Genomic DNA, 18,664 nt, shown 5'->3' with positions numbered 1-18,664 from the left:
GACAAAGATTCAAACAACAGCGGGAGTTTTCTTTAATCATATGTTATGGACAAATATTCAGACCCTCGTCTAAGTGTTCTGCATCCTAAGTAAGGGACAAACACTCTGAACCGAGAAGCAGTGTTCAGGAATCCTATATGGTGGACATACAGGCAGACCACAGTAGCCGTGTTCTGTAATCCTTTGTGAGGGACAAAACATTCAGACCCTCGTGGCAGGGTTCTGGAATCCTATGTGAGGAACAATCACCAAGAACCCAGCAGCAGTGTTCTAGAACACTATGTGAGGGACAAACTTTCAGAGCACAGCAGGATTGTTCTGTAATCCTATGTGAGGGACAAACTCTCAGAAGACAGCAAGAGTGTTTTGTAATCTATGTGAGGGACAAAGAGTCAGACCGTCTTAGCAGTGTTCTGGAATCCTATGTGAGGGACAAACATTCATACAGTCATAGAAGTGTTCTGGAATCCTATGTTAGGACAAAGATTCAGACCCTCGTAGCAGTGTTGTGGAATGCTATGTGAGGGAAAAAACACGCAGACAATAGTAGCAGTGTTCTGAAATCCTATGTGAGGAACAAACCTTCAGAACCTCGTAGGAGTATTCTGGAATCCTATGTGAGGGACAAACATTCAGAACCTCGTAGGAGTGTTTTGGAATCCTCTGTGAGGGACAAACATTCAGACACTTCTAGCTATGTTCTGGAATCCTATCTGAGGGACGTACTTTCAGACCCCAGCAGCAGTTTTCTGGAATCCTATGTGAGGGACATATATTCAAACAACGGTGGGAGTGCTCTGGAATACTATGTTAAGGACAAACATTCAGACCCTCGTCGCAGTGCTCTGGAATTCCATGTTAGGGAGAAACACTCAGAACCCGGCAACAGTGTTCTGGAATCCTATGTTATGGAGAAACATTCAGACCCTCATTGCAGTGTTCCAGAATTCTACGTGAGGGAGAAACACTCAGAAGCCTGCAGCGGTATTCTGGAATCCTGTGTGACGGACATACACGTAGACCCCAGCAGCCGTGTTATGGAATCCTGTGTGAGGGAAAAGAACTCAGAACCCAGCAACAGTGTCCTGGAACCCTATGTGAGGGACAAACATTCAGGCCACAGCAGGATTGTTCTGGAATCCTATGTGAGGGACAAACACTCAGAACACAGCGGGAGTGTTTTGGAATCCAATATGAGGGAGAAACATTCAGACCCTCATAGCAGTGTTCTGGAATCCTATGTGAGGGACAAACATTCAGAAAATCGTAGCCGTGTTCTGGAATCTCAAGAAAGGGAAATAAATTCAGACCCCAGCAGCAGTGTTTTGTAATCCTATGTGAGGGAGAAACATTGAACCAAGATCAGGAGTGTTCTGCAATCCCTGGTTATGGACAAATATTCAGAACCTCGTCTCAGGGCTCTGGAATTCTATGTGAGGTAGAAACAGTGAGAACCCAGCAGCAGTATTCTGGAATCCTATGTGAGGGAAAATCATTCAGACCCCAGCAGGAGTGTTCTGGAATCCTATGGGAGGGACAATCATTCAGACAATCGTAGCAGTGTTCTGGAATCCTATGTGAGGGGCAAACATACAGACACTTGTAGCAGTGTTCTGGAATCCTATGGAAGTGACAAATATTCAGACCCTTGTAGCATTGTTCTGGAATCCTATGTGAGGGATCACATTGAGACAATCGTAGCTGTGTTCTCGAATCCTATGTGAGGGAGAAACATTCAGACTACAACAGCAGTGTTCTGGAATCGTATGTGAGGGACAAACATTCCAACAACAGAGTGAGTGTTCTGGAATCCTAAGTTACGGACATACATTCAGAAATTCGTCTCGGTGATCTGGAATTCCATGTGAGGGTGAAACACTCAGAAACCGGCAGCAATGTTCTTAAATCCTATGTGACAGACATACATGTGGACGGTAACAGCAGTGTCCTGTAATTCTGTGTGATGGAAAAACATTCAGACACTCATAGCAGTGTTCTGGAATCCTATTTGAGGGACAAACATTCAGACCACAGCTGGAGTGTTCTGCAATCCCCTGTGAGTAACAAATATTCAGTTCCTCGTAGCAGTGTTCTGGAATCCTTTGTGAAGGACAAACATTCAGACCCCAGCAGCAGTGTTCTGGAATCCTATGTGAGGGACAAACATTCAGACCCTCGTAGCAGTGTTCCCGAATCCTAAGTGAGGGGCAAAGATTCAGACCCCAGCAGCAGTGTTCTGGAATCCTATGTGAGGGACAAGCATTCAAACAACATCAGGAGTGTTCTGGAATCCTATGTTAAGGACAAACATTCAGACCCTCGTTGCAGTGTTCTGGAATTCTAAGTGAGAGAGAAACACTCAGAACCCAGCAGCAGTGTTTTGGAACCCTATGTAAGGGATATACATGTAGACCCCAGTAGCAGTGTTCTGGAATCCCATCTGCGGGACAAATATTCAGATCCCAGCAGTAGTGTTCTGGAATCCTATGTGAGGGACAATCATTCAGACCCTTGCAGCAGTGTTGTGGAATTCTGTGTGAGGGACAATCATTCAGACCCTCATAGGAGTGTTCTGGAGTCTTGTGTGAGGAACAAACATTCAGACCACAGCAGGAGTATTCTGGAATCCCCTGTGCAGAACAAACATTCAGACCCTCGTAGCAGTGTTCTGGAATCCTTTGTGAGTGACAAACGTTCAGATTCCAGCGGCAGTGTACTGGAATCCTGTGTGAGGGACAAAGATTCAAACAACAGCGGGAGTTTTCTTTAATCATATGTTATGGACAAATATTCAGACCCTCGTCTAAGTGTTCTGCATCCTAAGTAAGGGACAAACACTCTGAACCGAGAAGCAGTGTTCAGGAATCCTATATGGTGGACATACAGGTAGACCACAGTAGCCGTGTTCTGTAATCCTTTGTGAGGGACAAAACATTCAGACCCTCGTGGCAGGGTTCTGGAATCCTATGTGAGGAACAATCACCAAGAACCCAGCAGCAGTGTTCTAGAACACTATGTGAGGGACAAACTTTCAGAGCACAGCAGGATTGTTCTGTAATCCTATGTGAGGGACAAACTCTCAGAAGACAGCAAGAGTGTTTTGTAATCTATGTGAGGGACAAAGAGTCAGACCGTCTTAGCAGTGTTCTGGAATCCTATGTGAGGGACAAACATTCATACAGTCATAGAAGTGTTCTGGAATCCTATGTTAGGACAAAGATTCAGACCCTCGTAGCAGTGTTGTGGAATGCTATGTGAGGGAAAAAACACGCAGACAATAGTAGCAGTGTTCTGAAATCCTATGTGAGGAACAAACCTTCAGAACCTCGTAGGAGTATTCTGGAATCCTATGTGAGGGACAAACATTCAGAACCTCGTAGGAGTGTTTTGGAATCCTCTGTGAGGGACAAACATTCAGACACTTCTAGCTATGTTCTGGAATCCTATCTGAGGGACGTACTTTCAGACCCCAGCAGCAGTTTTCTGGAATCCTATGTGAGGGACATATATTCAAACAACGGTGGGAGTGCTCTGGAATACTATGTTAAGGACAAACATTCAGACCCTCGTCGCAGTGCTCTGGAATTCCATGTTAGGGAGAAACACTCAGAACCCGGCAACAGTGTTCTGGAATCCTATGTTATGGAGAAACATTCAGACCCTCATTGCAGTGTTCCAGAATTCTACGTGAGGGAGAAACACTCAGAAGCCTGCAGCGGTATTCTGGAATCCTGTGTGACGGACACACACGTAGACCCCAGCAGCCGTGTTATGGAATCCTGTGTGAGGGAAAAGAACTCAGAACCCAGCAACAGTGTCCTGGAACCCTATGTGAGGGACAAACATTCAGGCCACAGCAGGATTGTTCTGGAATCCTATGTGAGGGACAAACACTCAGAACACAGCGGGAGTGTTTTGGAATCCAATATGAGGGAGAAACATTCAGACCCTCATAGCAGTGTTCTGGAATCCTATGTGAGGGACAAACATTCAGAAAATCGTAGCCGTGTTCTGGAATCTCAAGAAAGGGAAATAAATTCAGACCCCAGCAGCAGTGTTTTGTAATCCTATGTGAGGGAGAAACATTGAACCAAGATCAGGAGTGTTCTGCAATCCCTGGTTATGGACAAATATTCAGAACCTCGTCTCAGGGCTCTGGAATTCTATGTGAGGTAGAAACAGTGAGAACCCAGCAGCAGTATTCTGGAATCCTATGTGAGGGAAAATCATTCAGACCCCAGCAGGAGTGTTCTGGAATCCTATGGGAGGGACAATCATTCAGACAATCGTAGCAGTGTTCTGGAATCCTATGTGAGGGGCAAACATACAGACACTTGTAGCAGTGTTCTGGAATCCTATGGAAGTGACAAATATTCAGACCCTTGTAGCATTGTTCTGGAATCCTATGTGAGGGATCACATTGAGACAATCGTAGCTGTGTTCTCGAATCCTATGTGAGGGAGAAACATTCAGACTACAACAGCAGTGTTCTGGAATCGTATGTGAGGGACAAACATTCCAACAACAGAGTGAGTGTTCTGGAATCCTAAGTTACGGACATACATTCAGAAATTCGTCTCGGTGATCTGGAATTCCATGTGAGGGGGAAACACTCAGAAACCGGCAGCAATGTTCTTAAATCCTATGTGACAGACATACATGTAGACGGTAACAGCAGTGTCCTGTAATTCTGTGTGATGGAAAAACATTCAGACACTCATAGCAGTGTTCTGGAATCCTATTTGAGGGACAAACATTCAGACCACAGCTGGAGTGTTCTGCAATCCCCTGTGAGTAACAAATATTCAGATCCTCGTAGCAGTGTTCTGGAATCCTTTGTGAAGGACAAACATTCAGACCCCAGCAGCAGTGTTCTGGAATCCTATGTGAGGGACAAACATTCAGACCCTCGTAGCAGTGTTCCCGAATCCTAAGTGAGGGGCAAAGATTCAGACCCCAGCAGCAGTGTTCTGGAATCCTATGTGAGGGACAAGCATTCAAACAACATCAGGAGTGTTCTGGAATCCTATGTTAAGGACAAACATTCAGACCCTCGTTGCAGTGTTCTGGAATTCTAAGTGAGAGAGAAACACTCAGAACCCAGCAGCAGTGTTTTGGAACCCTATGTAAGGGATATACATGTAGACCCCAGTAGCAGTGTTCTGGAATCCCATCTGCGGGACAAATATTCAGATCCCAGCAGTAGTGTTCTGGAATCCTATGTGAGGGACAATCATTCAGACCCTTGCAGCAGTGTTGTGGAATTCTGTGTGAGGGACAATCATTCAGACCCTCATAGGAGTGTTCTGGAGTCTTGTGTGAGGAACAAACATTCAGACCACAGCAGGAGTATTCTGGAATCCCCTGTGCAGAACAAACATTCAGACCCTCGTAGCAGTGTTCTGGAATCCTTTGTGAGTGACAAACGTTCAGATTCCAGAGGCAGTGTACTGGAATCCTGTGTGAGGGACAAAGATTCAAACAACAGCGGGAGTTTTCTTTAATCATATGTTATGGACAAATATTCAGACCCTCGTCTAAGTGTTCTGCATCCTAAGTAAGGGACAAACACTCTGAACCGAGAAGCAGTGTTCAGGAATCCTATATGGTGGACATACAGGTAGACCACAGTAGCCGTGTTCTGTAATCCTTTGTGAGGGACAAAACATTCAGACCCTCGTGGCAGGGTTCTGGAATCCTATGTGAGGAACAATCACCAAGAACCCAGCAGCAGTGTTCTAGAACACTATGTGAGGGACAAACATTCAGAGCACAGCAGGATTGTTCTGTAATCCTATGTGAGGGACAAACTCTCAGAAGACAGCAAGAGTGTTTTGTAATCTATGTGAGGGACAAAGAGTCAGACCGTCTTAGCAGTGTTCTGGAATCCTATGTGAGGGACAAACATTCATACAGTCATAGAAGTGTTCTGGAATCCTATGTTAGGACAAAGATTCAGACCCTCGTAGCAGTGTTGTGGAATGCTATGTGAGGGAAAAAACACGCAGACAATAGTAGCAGTGTTCTGAAATCCTATGTGAGGAACAAACCTTCAGAACCTCGTAGGAGTATTCTGGAATCCTATGTGAGGGACAAACATTCAGAACCTCGTAGGAGTGTTTTGGAATCCTCTGTGAGGGACAAACACTCAGACACTTCTAGCTATGTTCTGGAATCCTATCTGAGAGACGTACTTTCAGACCCCAGCAGCAGTTTTCTGGAATCCTATGTGAGGGACATATATTCAAACAACGGTGGGAGTGCTCTGGAATACTATGTTAAGTACAAACATTCAGACCCTCGTCGCAGTGCTCTGGAATTCCATGTTAGGGAGAAACACTCAGAACCCGGCAACAGTGTTCTGGAATCCTATGTCATGGAGAAACATTCAGACCCTCATTGCAGTGTTCCAGAATTCTACGTGAGGGAGAAACACTCAGAAGCCTGCAGCGGTATTCTGGAATCCTGTGTGACGGACATACACGTAGACCCCAGCAGCCGTGTTATGGAATCCTGTGTGAGGGAAAAGAACTCAGAACCCAGCAACAGTGTCCTGGAACCCTATGTGAGGGACAAACATTCAGGCCACAGCAGGATTGTTCTGGAATCCTATGTGAGGGACAATCATTCAGACCCTTGCAGCAGTGTTGTGGAATTCTGTGTGAGGGACAATCATTCAGACCCTCATAGGAGTGTTCTGGAGTCTTGTGTGAGGAACAAACATTCAGACCACAGCAGGAGTATTCTGGAATCCCCTGTGCAGAACAAACATTCAGACCCTCGTAGCAGTGTTCTGGAATCCTTTGTGAGTGACAAACGTTCAGATTCCAGCGGCAGTGTACTGGAATCCTGTGTGAGGGACAAAGATTCAAACAACAGCGGGAGTTTTCTTTAATCATATGTTATGGACAAATATTCAGACCCTCGTCTAAGTGTTCTGCATCCTAAGTAAGGGACAAACACTCTGAACCGAGAAGCAGTGTTCAGGAATCCTATATGGTGGACATACAGGTAGACCACAGTAGCCGTGTTCTGTAATCCTTTGTGAGGGACAAAACATTCAGACCCTCGTGGCAGGGTTCTGGAATCCTATGTGAGGAACAATCACCAAGAACCCAGCAGCAGTGTTCTAGAACACTATGTGAGGGACAAACTTTCAGAGCACAGCAGGATTGTTCTGTAATCCTATGTGAGGGACAAACTCTCAGAAGACAGCAAGAGTGTTTTGTAATCTATGTGAGGGACAAAGAGTCAGACCGTCTTAGCAGTGTTCTGGAATCTTATGTGAGGGACAAACATTCATACAGTCATAGAAGTGTTCTGGAATCCTATGTTAGGACAAAGATTCAGACCCTCGTAGCAGTGTTGTGGAATGCTATGTGAGGGAAAAAACACGCAGACAATAGTAGCAGTGTTCTGAAATCCTATGTGAGGAACAAACCTTCAGAACCTCGTAGGAGTATTCTGGAATCGTATGTGAGGGACAAACATTCAGAACCTCGTAGGAGTGTTTTGGAATCCTCTGTGAGGGACAAACATTCAGACACTTCTAGCTATGTTCTGGAATCCTATCTGAGGGACGTACTTTCAGACCCCAGCAGCAGTTTTCTGGAATCCTATGTGAGGGACATATATTCAAACAACGGTGGGAGTGCTCTGGAATACTATGTTAAGGACAAACATTCAGACCCTCGTCGCAGTGCTCTGGAATTCCATGTTAGGGAGAAACACTCAGAACCCGGCAACAGTGTTCTGGAATCCTATGTTATGGAGAAACATTCAGACCCTCATTGCAGTGTTCCAGAATTCTACGTGAGGGAGAAACACTCAGAAGCCTGCAGCGGTATTCTGGAATCCTGTGTGACGGACATACACGTAGACCCCAGCAGCCGTGTTATGGAATCCTGTGTGAGGGAAAAGAACTCAGAACCCAGCAACAGTGTCCTGGAACCCTATGTGAGGGACAAACATTCAGGCCACAGCAGGATTGTTCTGGAATCCTATGTGAGGGACAAACACTCAGAACACAGCGGGAGTGTTTTGGAATCCAATATGAGGGAGAAACATTCAGACCCTCATAGCAGTGTTCTGGAATCCTATGTGAGGGACAAACATTCAGAAAATCGTAGCCGTGTTCTGGAATCTCAAGAAAGGGAAATAAATTCAGACCCCAGCAGCAGTGTTTTGTAATCCTATGTGAGGGAGAAACATTGAACCAAGATCAGGAGTGTTCTGCAATCCCTGGTTATGGACAAATATTCAGAACCTCGTCTCAGGGCTCTGGAATTCTATGTGAGGTAGAAACAGTGAGAACCCAGCAGCAGTATTCTGGAATCCTATGTGAGGGAAAATCATTCAGACCCCAGCAGGAGTGTTCTGGAATCCTATGGGAGGGACAATCATTCAGACAATCGTAGCAGTGTTCTGGAATCCTATGTGAGGGGCAAACATACAGACACTTGTAGCAGTGTTCTGGAATCCTATGGAAGTGACAAATATTCAGACCCTTGTAGCATTGTTCTGGAATCCTATGTGAGGGATCACATTGAGACAATCGTAGCTGTGTTCTCGAATCCTATGTGAGGGAGAAACATTCAGACTACAACAGCAGTGTTCTGGAATCGTATGTGAGGGACAAACATTCCAACAACAGAGTGAGTGTTCTGGAATCCTAAGTTACGGACATACATTCAGAAATTCGTCTCGGTGATCTGGAATTCCATGTGAGGGTGAAACACTCAGAAACCGGCAGCAATGTTCTTAAATCCTATGTGACAGACATACATGTGGACGGTAACAGCAGTGTCCTGTAATTCTGTGTGATGGAAAAACATTCAGACACTCATAGCAGTGTTCTGGAATCCTATTTGAGGGACAAACATTCAGACCACAGCTGGAGTGTTCTGCAATCCCCTGTGAGTAACAAATATTCAGTTCCTCGTAGCAGTGTTCTGGAATCCTTTGTGAAGGACAAACATTCAGACCCCAGCAGCAGTGTTCTGGAATCCTATGTGAGGGACAAACATTCAGACCCTCGTAGCAGTGTTCCCGAATCCTAAGTGAGGGGCAAAGATTCAGACCCCAGCAGCAGTGTTCTGGAATCCTATGTGAGGGACAAGCATTCAAACAACATCAGGAGTGTTCTGGAATCCTATGTTAAGGACAAACATTCAGACCCTCGTTGCAGTGTTCTGGAATTCTAAGTGAGAGAGAAACACTCAGAACCCAGCAGCAGTGTTTTGGAACCCTATGTAAGGGATATACATGTAGACCCCAGTAGCAGTGTTCTGGAATCCCATCTGCGGGACAAATATTCAGATCCCAGCAGTAGTGTTCTGGAATCCTATGTGAGGGACAATCATTCAGACCCTTGCAGCAGTGTTGTGGAATTCTGTGTGAGGGACAATCATTCAGACGCTCATAGGAGTGTTCTGGAGTCTTGTGTGAGGAACAAACATTCAGACCACAGCAGGAGTATTCTGGAATCCCCTGTGCAGAACAAACATTCAGACCCTCGTAGCAGTGTTCTGGAATCCTTTGTGAGTGACAAACGTTCAGATTCCAGCGGCAGTGTACTGGAATCCTGTGTGAGGGACAAAGATTCAAACAACAGCGGGAGTTTTCTTTAATCATATGTTATGGACAAATATTCAGACCCTCGTCTAAGTGTTCTGCATCCTAAGTAAGGGACAAACACTCTGAACCGAGAAGCAGGGTTCAGGAATCCTATATGGTGGACATACAGGTAGACCACAGTAGCCGTGTTCTGTAATCCTTTGTGAGGGACAAAACATTCAGACCCTCGTGGCAGGGTTCTGGAATCCTATGTGAGGAACAATCACCAAGAACCCAGCAGCAGTGTTCTAGAACACTATGTGAGGGACAAACATTCAGAGCACAGCAGGATTGTTCTGTAATCCTATGTGAGGGACAAACTCTCAGAAGACAGCAAGAGTGTTTTGTAATCTATGTGAGGGACAAAGAGTCAGACCGTCTTAGCAGTGTTCTGGAATCCTATGTGAGGGACAAACATTCATACAGTCATAGAAGTGTTCTGGAATCCTATGTTAGGACAAAGATTCAGACCCTCGTAGCAGTGTTGTGGAATGCTATGTGAGGGAAAAAACACGCAGACAATAGTAGCAGTGTTCTGAAATCCTATGTGAGGAACAAACCTTCAGAACCTCGTAGGAGTATTCTGGAATCCTATGTGAGGGACAAACATTCAGAACCTCGTAGGAGTGTTTTGGAATCCTCTGTGAGGGACAAACATTCAGACACTTCTAGCTATGTTCTGGAATCCTATCTGAGGGACGTACTTTCAGACCCCAGCAGCAGTTTTCTGGAATCCTATGTGAGGGACATATATTCAAACAACGGTGGGAGTGCTCTGGAATACTATGTTAAGGACAAACATTCAGACCCTCGTCGCAGTGCTCTGGAATTCCATGTTAGGGAGAAACACTCAGAACCCGGCAACAGTGTTCTGGAATCCTATGTTATGGAGAAACATTCAGACCCTCATTGCAGTGTTCCAGAATTCTACGTGAGGGAGAAACACTCAGAAGCCTGCAGCGGTATTCTGGAATCCTGTGTGACGGACATACACGTAGACCCCAGCAGCCGTGTTATGGAATCCTGTGTGAGGGAAAAGAACTCAGAACCCAGCAACAGTGTCCTGGAACCCTATGTGAGGGACAAACTTTCAGGCCACAGCAGGATTGTTCTGGAATCCTATGTGAGGGACAAACACTCAGAACACAGCGGGAGTGTTTTGGAATCCAATATGAGGGAGAAACATTCAGACCCTCATAGCAGTGTTCTGGAATCCTATGTGAGGGACAAACATTCAGAAAATCGTAGCCGTGTTCTGGAATCTCAAGAAAGGGAAATAAATTCAGACCCCAGCAGCAGTGTTTTGTAATCCTATGTGAGGGAGAAACATTGAACCAAGATCAGGAGTGTTCTGCAATCCCTGGTTATGGACAAATATTCAGAACCTCGTCTCAGGGCTCTGGAATTCTATGTGAGGTAGAAACAGTGAGAACCCAGCAGCAGTATTCTGGAATCCTATGTGAGGGAAAATCATTCAGACCCCAGCAGGAGTGTTCTGGAATCCTATGGGAGGGACAATCATTCAGACAATCGTAGCAGTGTTCTGGAATCCTATGTGAGGGGCAAACATACAGACACTTGTAGCAGTGTTCTGGAATCCTATGGAAGTGACAAATATTCAGACCCTTGTAGCATTGTTCTGGAATCCTATGTGAGGGATCACATTGAGACAATCGTAGCTGTGTTCTCGAATCCTAGGTGAGGGAGAAACATTCAGACTACAACAGCAGTGTTCTGGAATCGTATGTGAGGGACAAACATTCCAACAACAGAGTGAGTGTTCTGGAATCCTAAGTTACGGACATACATTCAGAAATTCGTCTCGGTGATCTGGAATTCCATGTGAGGGGGAAACACTCAGAAACCGGCAGCAATGTTCTTAAATCCTATGTGACAGACATACATGTAGACGGTAACAGCAGTGTCCTGTAATTCTGTGTGATGGAAAAACATTCAGACACTCATAGCAGTGTTCTGGAATCCTATTTGAGGGACAAACAGTCAGACCACAGCTGGAGTGTTCTGCAATCCCCTGTGAGTAACAAATATTCAGATCCTCGTAGCAGTGTTCTGGAATCCTTTGTGAAGGACAAACATTCAGACCCCAGCAGCAGTGTTCTGGAATCCTATGTGAGGGACAAACATTCAGACCCTCGTAGCAGTGTTCCCGAATCCTAAGTGAGGGGCAAAGATTCAGACCCCAGCAGCAGTGTTCTGGAATCCTATGTGAGGGACAAGCATTCAAACAACATCAGGAGTGTTCTGGAATCCTATGTTAAGGACAAACATTCAGACCCTCGTTGCAGTGTTCTGGAATTCTAAGTGAGAGAGAAACACTCAGAACCCAGCAGCAGTGTTTTGGAACCCTATGTAAGGGATATACATGTAGACCCCAGTAGCAGTGTTCTGGAATCCCATCTGCGGGACAAATATTCAGATCCCAGCAGTAGTGTTCTGGAATCCTATGTGAGGGACAATCATTCAGACCCTTGCAGCAGTGTTGTGGAATTCTGTGTGAGGGACAATCATTGAGACCCTCATAGGAGTGTTCTGGAGTCTTGTGTGAGGAACAAACATTCAGACCACAGCAGGAGTATTCTGGAATCCCCTGTGCAGAACAAACATTCAGACCCTCGTAGCAGTGTTCTGGAATCCTTTGTGAGTGACAAACGTTCAGATTCCAGCGGCAGTGTACTGGAATCCTGTGTGAGGGACAAAGATTCAAACAACAGCGGGAGTTTTCTTTAATCATATGTTATGGACAAATATTCAGACCCTCGTCTAAGTGTTCTGCATCCTAAGTAAGGGACAAACACTCTGAACCGAGAAGCAGTGTTCAGGAATCCTATATGGTGGACATACAGGTAGACCACAGTAGCCGTGTTCTGTAATCCTTTGTGAGGGACAAAACATTCAGACCCTCGTGGCAGGGTTCTGGAATCCTATGTGAGGAACAATCACCAAGAACCCAGCAGCAGTGTTCTAGAACACTATGTGAGGGACAAACATTCAGAGCACAGCAGGATTGTTCTGTAATCCTATGTGAGGGACAAACTCTCAGAAGACAGCAAGAGTGTTTTGTAATCTATGTGAGGGACAAAGAGTCAGACCGTCTTAGCAGTGTTCTGGAATCCTATGTGAGGGACAAACATTCATACAGTCATAGAAGTGTTCTGGAATCCTATGTTAGGACAAAGATTCAGACCCTCGTAGCAGTGTTGTGGAATGCTATGTGAGGGAAAAAACACGCAGACAATAGTAGCAGTGTTCTGAAATCCTATGTGAGGAACAAACCTTCAGAACCTCGTAGGAGTATTCTGGAATCCTATGTGAGGGACAAACATTCAGAACCTCGTAGGAGTGTTTTGGAATCCTCTGTGAGGGACAAACACTCAGACACTTCTAGCTATGTTCTGGAATCCTATCTGAGGGACGTACTTTCAGACCCCAGCAGCAGTTTTCTGGAATCCTATGTGAGGGACATATATTCAAACAACGGTGGGAGTGCTCTGGAATACTATGTTAAGGACAAACATTCAGACCCTCGTCGCAGTGCTCTGGAATTCCATGTTAGGGAGAAACACTCAGAACCCGGCAACAGTGTTCTGGAATCCTATGTTATGGAGAAACATTCAGACCCTCATTGCAGTGTTCCAGAATTCTACGTGAGGGAGAAACACTCAGAAGCCTGCAGCGGTATTCTGGAATCCTGTGTGACGGACATACACGTAGACCCCAGCAGCCGTGTTATGGAATCCTGTGTGAGGGAAAAGAACTCAGAACCCAGCAACAGTGTCCTGGAACCCTATGTGAGGGACAAACATTCAGGCCACAGCAGGATTGTTCTGGAATCCTATGTGAGGGACAATCATTCAGACCCTTGCAGCAGTGTTGTGGAATTCTGTGTGAGGGACAATCATTCAGACCCTCATAGGAGTGTTCTGGAGTCTTGTGTGAGGAACAAACATTCAGACCACAGCAGGAGTATTCTGGAATCCCCTGTGCAGAACAAACATTCAGACCCTCGTAGCAGTGTTCTGGAATCCTTTGTGAGTGACAAACGTTCAGATTCCAGCGGCAGTGTACTGGAATCCTGTGTGAGGGACAAAGATTCAAACAACAGCGGGAGTTTTCTTTAATCATATGTTATGGACAAATATTCAGACCCTCGTCTAAGTGTTCTGCATCCTAAGTAAGGGACAAACACTCTGAACCGAGAAGCAGTGTTCAGGAATCCTATATGGTGGACATACAGGTAGACCACAGTAGCCGTGTTCTGTAATCCTTTGTGAGGGACAAAACATTCAGACCCTCGTGGCAGGGTTCTGGAATCCTATGTGAGGAACAATCACCAAGAACCCAGCAGCAGTGTTCTAGAACACTATGTGAGGGACAAACTTTCAGAGCACAGCAGGATTGTTCTGTAATCCTATGTGAGGGACAAACTCTCAGAAGACAGCAAGAGTGTTTTGTAATCTATGTGAGGGACAAGGAGTCAGACCGTCTTAGCAGTGTTCTGGAATCCTATGTGAGGGACAAACATTCATACAGTCATAGAAGTGTTCTGGAATCCTATGTTAGGACAAAGATTCAGACCCTCGTAGCAGTGTTGTGGAATGCTATGTGAGGGAAAAAACACGCAGACAATAGTAGCAGTGTTCTGAAATCCTATGTGAGGAACAAACCTTCAGAACCTCGTAGGAGTATTCTGGAATCCTATGTGAGGGACAAACATTCAGAACCTCGTAGGAGTGTTTTGGAATCCTCTGTGAGGGACAAACATTCAGACACTTCTAGCTATGTTCTGGAATCCTATCTGAGGGACGTACTTTCAGACCCCAGCAGCAGTTTTCTGGAATCCTATGTGAGGGACATATATTCAAACAACGGTGGGAGTGCTCTGGAATACTATGTTAAGGACAAACATTCAGACCCTCGTCGCAGTGCTCTGGAATTCCATGTTAGGGAGAAACACTCAGAACCCGGCAACAGTGTTCTGGAATCCTATGTTATGGAGAAACATTCAGACCCTCATTGCAGTGTTCCAGAATTCTACGTGAGGGAGAAACACTCAGAAGCCTGCAGCGGTATTCTGGAATCCTGTGTGACGGACATACACGTAGACCCCAGCAGCCGTGTTATGGAATCCTGTGTGAGGGAAAAGAACTCAGAACCCAGCAACAATGTCCTGGAACCCTATGTGAGGGACAAACATTCAGGCCACAGCAGGATTGTTCTGGAATCCTATGTGAGGGACAAACACTCAGAACACAGCGGGAGTGTTTTGGAATCCAATATGAGGGAGAAACATTCAGACCCTCATAGCAGTGTTCTGGAATCCTATGTGAGGGACAAACATTCAGAAAATCGTAGCCGTGTTCTGGAATCTCAAGAAAGGGAAATAAATTCAGACCCCAGCAGCAGTGTTTTGTAATCCTATGTGAGGGAGAAACATTGAACCAAGATCAGGAGTGTTCTGCAATCCCTGGTTATGGACAAATATTCAGAACCTCGTCTCAGGGCTCTGGAATTCTATGTGAGGTAGAAACAGTGAGAACCCAGCAGCAGTATTCTGGAATCCTATGTGAGGGAAAATCATTCAGACCCCAGCAGGAGTGTTCTGGAATCCTATGGGAGGGACAATCATTCAGACAATCGTAGCAGTGTTCTGGAATCCTATGTGAGGGGCAAACATACAGACACTTGTAGCAGTGTTCTGGAATCCTATGGAAGTGACAAATATTCAGACCCTTGTAGCATTGTTCTGGAATCCTATGTGAGGGATCACATTGAGACAATCGTAGCTGTGTTCTCGAATCCTATGTGAGGGAGAAACATTCAGACTACAACAGCAGTGTTCTGGAATCGTATGTGAGGGACAAACATTCCAACAACAGAGTGAGTGTTCTGGAATCCTAAGTTACGGACATACATTCAGAAATTCGTCTCGGTGATCTGGAATTCCATGTGAGGGTGAAACACTCAGAAACCGGCAGCAATGTTCTTAAATCCTATGTGACAGACATACATGTGGACGGTAACAGCAGTGTCCTGTAATTCTGTGTGATGGAAAAACATTCAGACACTCATAGCAGTGTTCTGGAATCGTATTTGAGGGACAAACATTCAGACCACAGCTGGAGTGTTCTGCAATCCCCTGTGAGTAACAAATATTCAGTTCCTCGTAGCAGTGTTCTGGAATCCTTTGTGAAGGACAAACATTCAGACCCCAGCAGCAGTGTTCTGGAATCCTATGTGAGGGACAAACATTCAGACCCTCGTAGCAGTGTTCCCGAATCCTAAGTGAGGGGCAAAGATTCAGACCCCAGCAGCAGTGTTCTGGAATCCTATGTGAGGGACAAGCATTCAAACAACATCAGGAGTGTTCTGGAATCCTATGTTAAGGACAAACATTCAGACCCTCGTTGCAGTGTTCTGGAATTCTAAGTGAGAGAGAAACACTCAGAACCCAGCAGCAGTGTTTTGGAACCCTATGTAAGGGATATACATGTAGACCCCAGTAGCAGTGTTCTGGAATCCCATCTGCGGGACAAATATTCAGATCCCAGCAGTAGTGTTCTGGAATCCTATGTGAGGGACAATCATTCAGACCCTTGCAGCAGTGTTGTGGAATTCTGTGTGAGGGACAATCATTGAGACCCTCATAGGAGTGTTCTGGAGTCTTGTGTGAGGAACAAACATTCAGACCACAGCAGGAGTATTCTGGAATCCCCTGTGCAGAACAAACATTCAGACCCTCGTAGCAGTGTTCTGGAATCCTTTGTGAGTGACAAACGTTCAGATTCCAGCGGCAGTGTACTGGAATCCTGTGTGAGGGACAAAGATTCAAACAACAGCGGGAGTTTTCTTTAATCATATGTTATGGACAAATATTCAGACCCTCGTCTAAGTGTTCTGCATCCTAAGTAAGGGACAAACACTCTGAACCGAGAAGCAGTGTTCAGGAATCCTATATGGTGGACATACAGGTAGACCACAGTAGCCGTGTTCTGTAATCCTTTGTGAGGGACAAAACATTCAGACCCTCGTGGCAGGGTTCTGGAATCCTATGTGAGGAACAATCACCAAGAACCCAGCAGCAGTGTTCTAGAACACTATGTGAGGGACAAACATTCAGAGCACAGCAGGATTGTTCTGTAATCCTATGTGAGGGACAAACTCTCAGAAGACAGCAAGAGTGTTTTGTAATCTATGTGAGGGACAAAGAGTCAGAACGTCTTAGCAGTGTTCTGGAATCCTATGTGAGGGACAAACATTCATACAGTCATAGAAGTGTTCTGGAATCCTATGTTAGGACAAAGATTCAGACCCTCGTAGCAGTGTTGTGGAATGCTATGTGAGGGAAAAAACACGCAGACAATAGTAGCAGTGTTCTGAAATCCTATGTGAGGAACAAACCTTCAGAACCTCGTAGGAGTATTCTGGAATCGTATGTGAGGGACAAACATTCAGAACCTCGTAGGAGTGTTTTGGAATCCTCTGTGAGGGACAAACATTCAGACACTTCTAGCTATGTTCTGGAATCCTATCTGAGGGACGTACTTTCAGACCCCAGCAGCAGTTTTCTGGAATCCTATGTGAGGGACATATATTCAAACAACGGTGGGAGTGCTCTGGAATACTATGTTAAGGACAAACATTCAGACCCTCGTCGCAGTGCTCTGGAATTCCATGTTAGGGAGAAACACTCAGAACCCGGCAACAGTGTTCTGGAATCCTATGTTATGGAGAAACATTCAGACCCTCATTGCAGTGTTCCAGAATTCTACGTGAGGGAGAAACACTCAGAAGCCTGCAGCGGTATTCTGGAATCCTGTGTGACGGACATACACGTAGACCCCAGCAGCCGTGTTATGGAATCCTGTGTGAGGGAAAAGAACTCAGAACCCAGCAACAGTGTCCTGGAACCCTATGTGAGGGACAAACATTCAGGCCACAGCAGGATTGTTCTGGAATCCTATGTGAGGGACAAACACTCAGAACACAGCGGGAGTGTTTTGGAATCCAATATGAGGGAGAAACATTCAGACCCTCATAGCAGTGTTCTGGAATCCTATGTGAGGGACAAACATTCAGAAAATCGTAGCCGTGTTCTGGAATCTCAAGAAAGGGAAATAAATTCAGACCCCAGCAGCAGTGTTTTGTAATCCTATGTGAGGGAGAAACATTGAACCAAGATCAGGAGTGTTCTGCAATCCCTGGTTATGGACAAATATTCAGAACCTCGTCTCAGGGCTCTGGAATTCTATGTGAGGTAGAAACAGTGAGAACCCAGCAGCAGTATTCTGGAATCCTATGTGAGGGAAAATCATTCAGACCCCAGCAGGAGTGTTCTGGAATCCTATGGGAGGGACAATCATTCAGACAATCGTAGCAGTGTTCTGGAATCCTATGTGAGGGGCAAACATACAGACACTTGTAGCAGTGTTCTGGAATCCTATGGAAGTGACAAATATTCAGACCCTTGTAGCATTGTTCTGGAATCCTATGTGAGGGATCACATTGAGACAATCGTAGCTGTGTTCTCGAATCCTATGTGAGGGAGAAACATTCAGACTACAACAGCAGTGTTCTGGAATCGTATGTGAGGGACAAACATTCAAACAACAGAGTGAGTGTTCTGGAATCCTAAGTTACGGACATACATTCAGAAATTCGTCTCGGTGATCTGGAATTCCATGTGAGGGTGAAACACTCAGAAACCGGCAGCAATGTTCTTAAATCCTATGTGACAGACATACATGTGGACGGTAACAGCAGTGTCCTGTAATTCTGTGTGATGGAAAAACATTCAGACACTCATAGCAGTGTTCTGGAATCCTATTTGAGGGACAAACATTCAGACCACAGCTGGAGTGTTCTGCAATCCCCTGTGAGTAACAAATATTCAGTTCCTCGTAGCAGTGTTCTGGAATCCTTTGTGAAGGACAAACATTCAGACCCCAGCAGCAGTGTTCTGGAATCCTATGTGAGGGACAAACATTCAGACCCTCGTAGCAGTGTTCCCGAATCCTAAGTGAGGGGCAAA

The sequence above is a fragment of the Pan troglodytes genome, chromosome 23, assembly GCF_028858775.2.
Source record: "Pan troglodytes isolate AG18354 chromosome 23, NHGRI_mPanTro3-v2.0_pri, whole genome shotgun sequence".
Lineage (NCBI taxonomy): Eukaryota > Metazoa > Chordata > Mammalia > Primates > Hominidae > Pan > Pan troglodytes.
Note: the sequence above shows the minus strand (reverse complement) of the source record.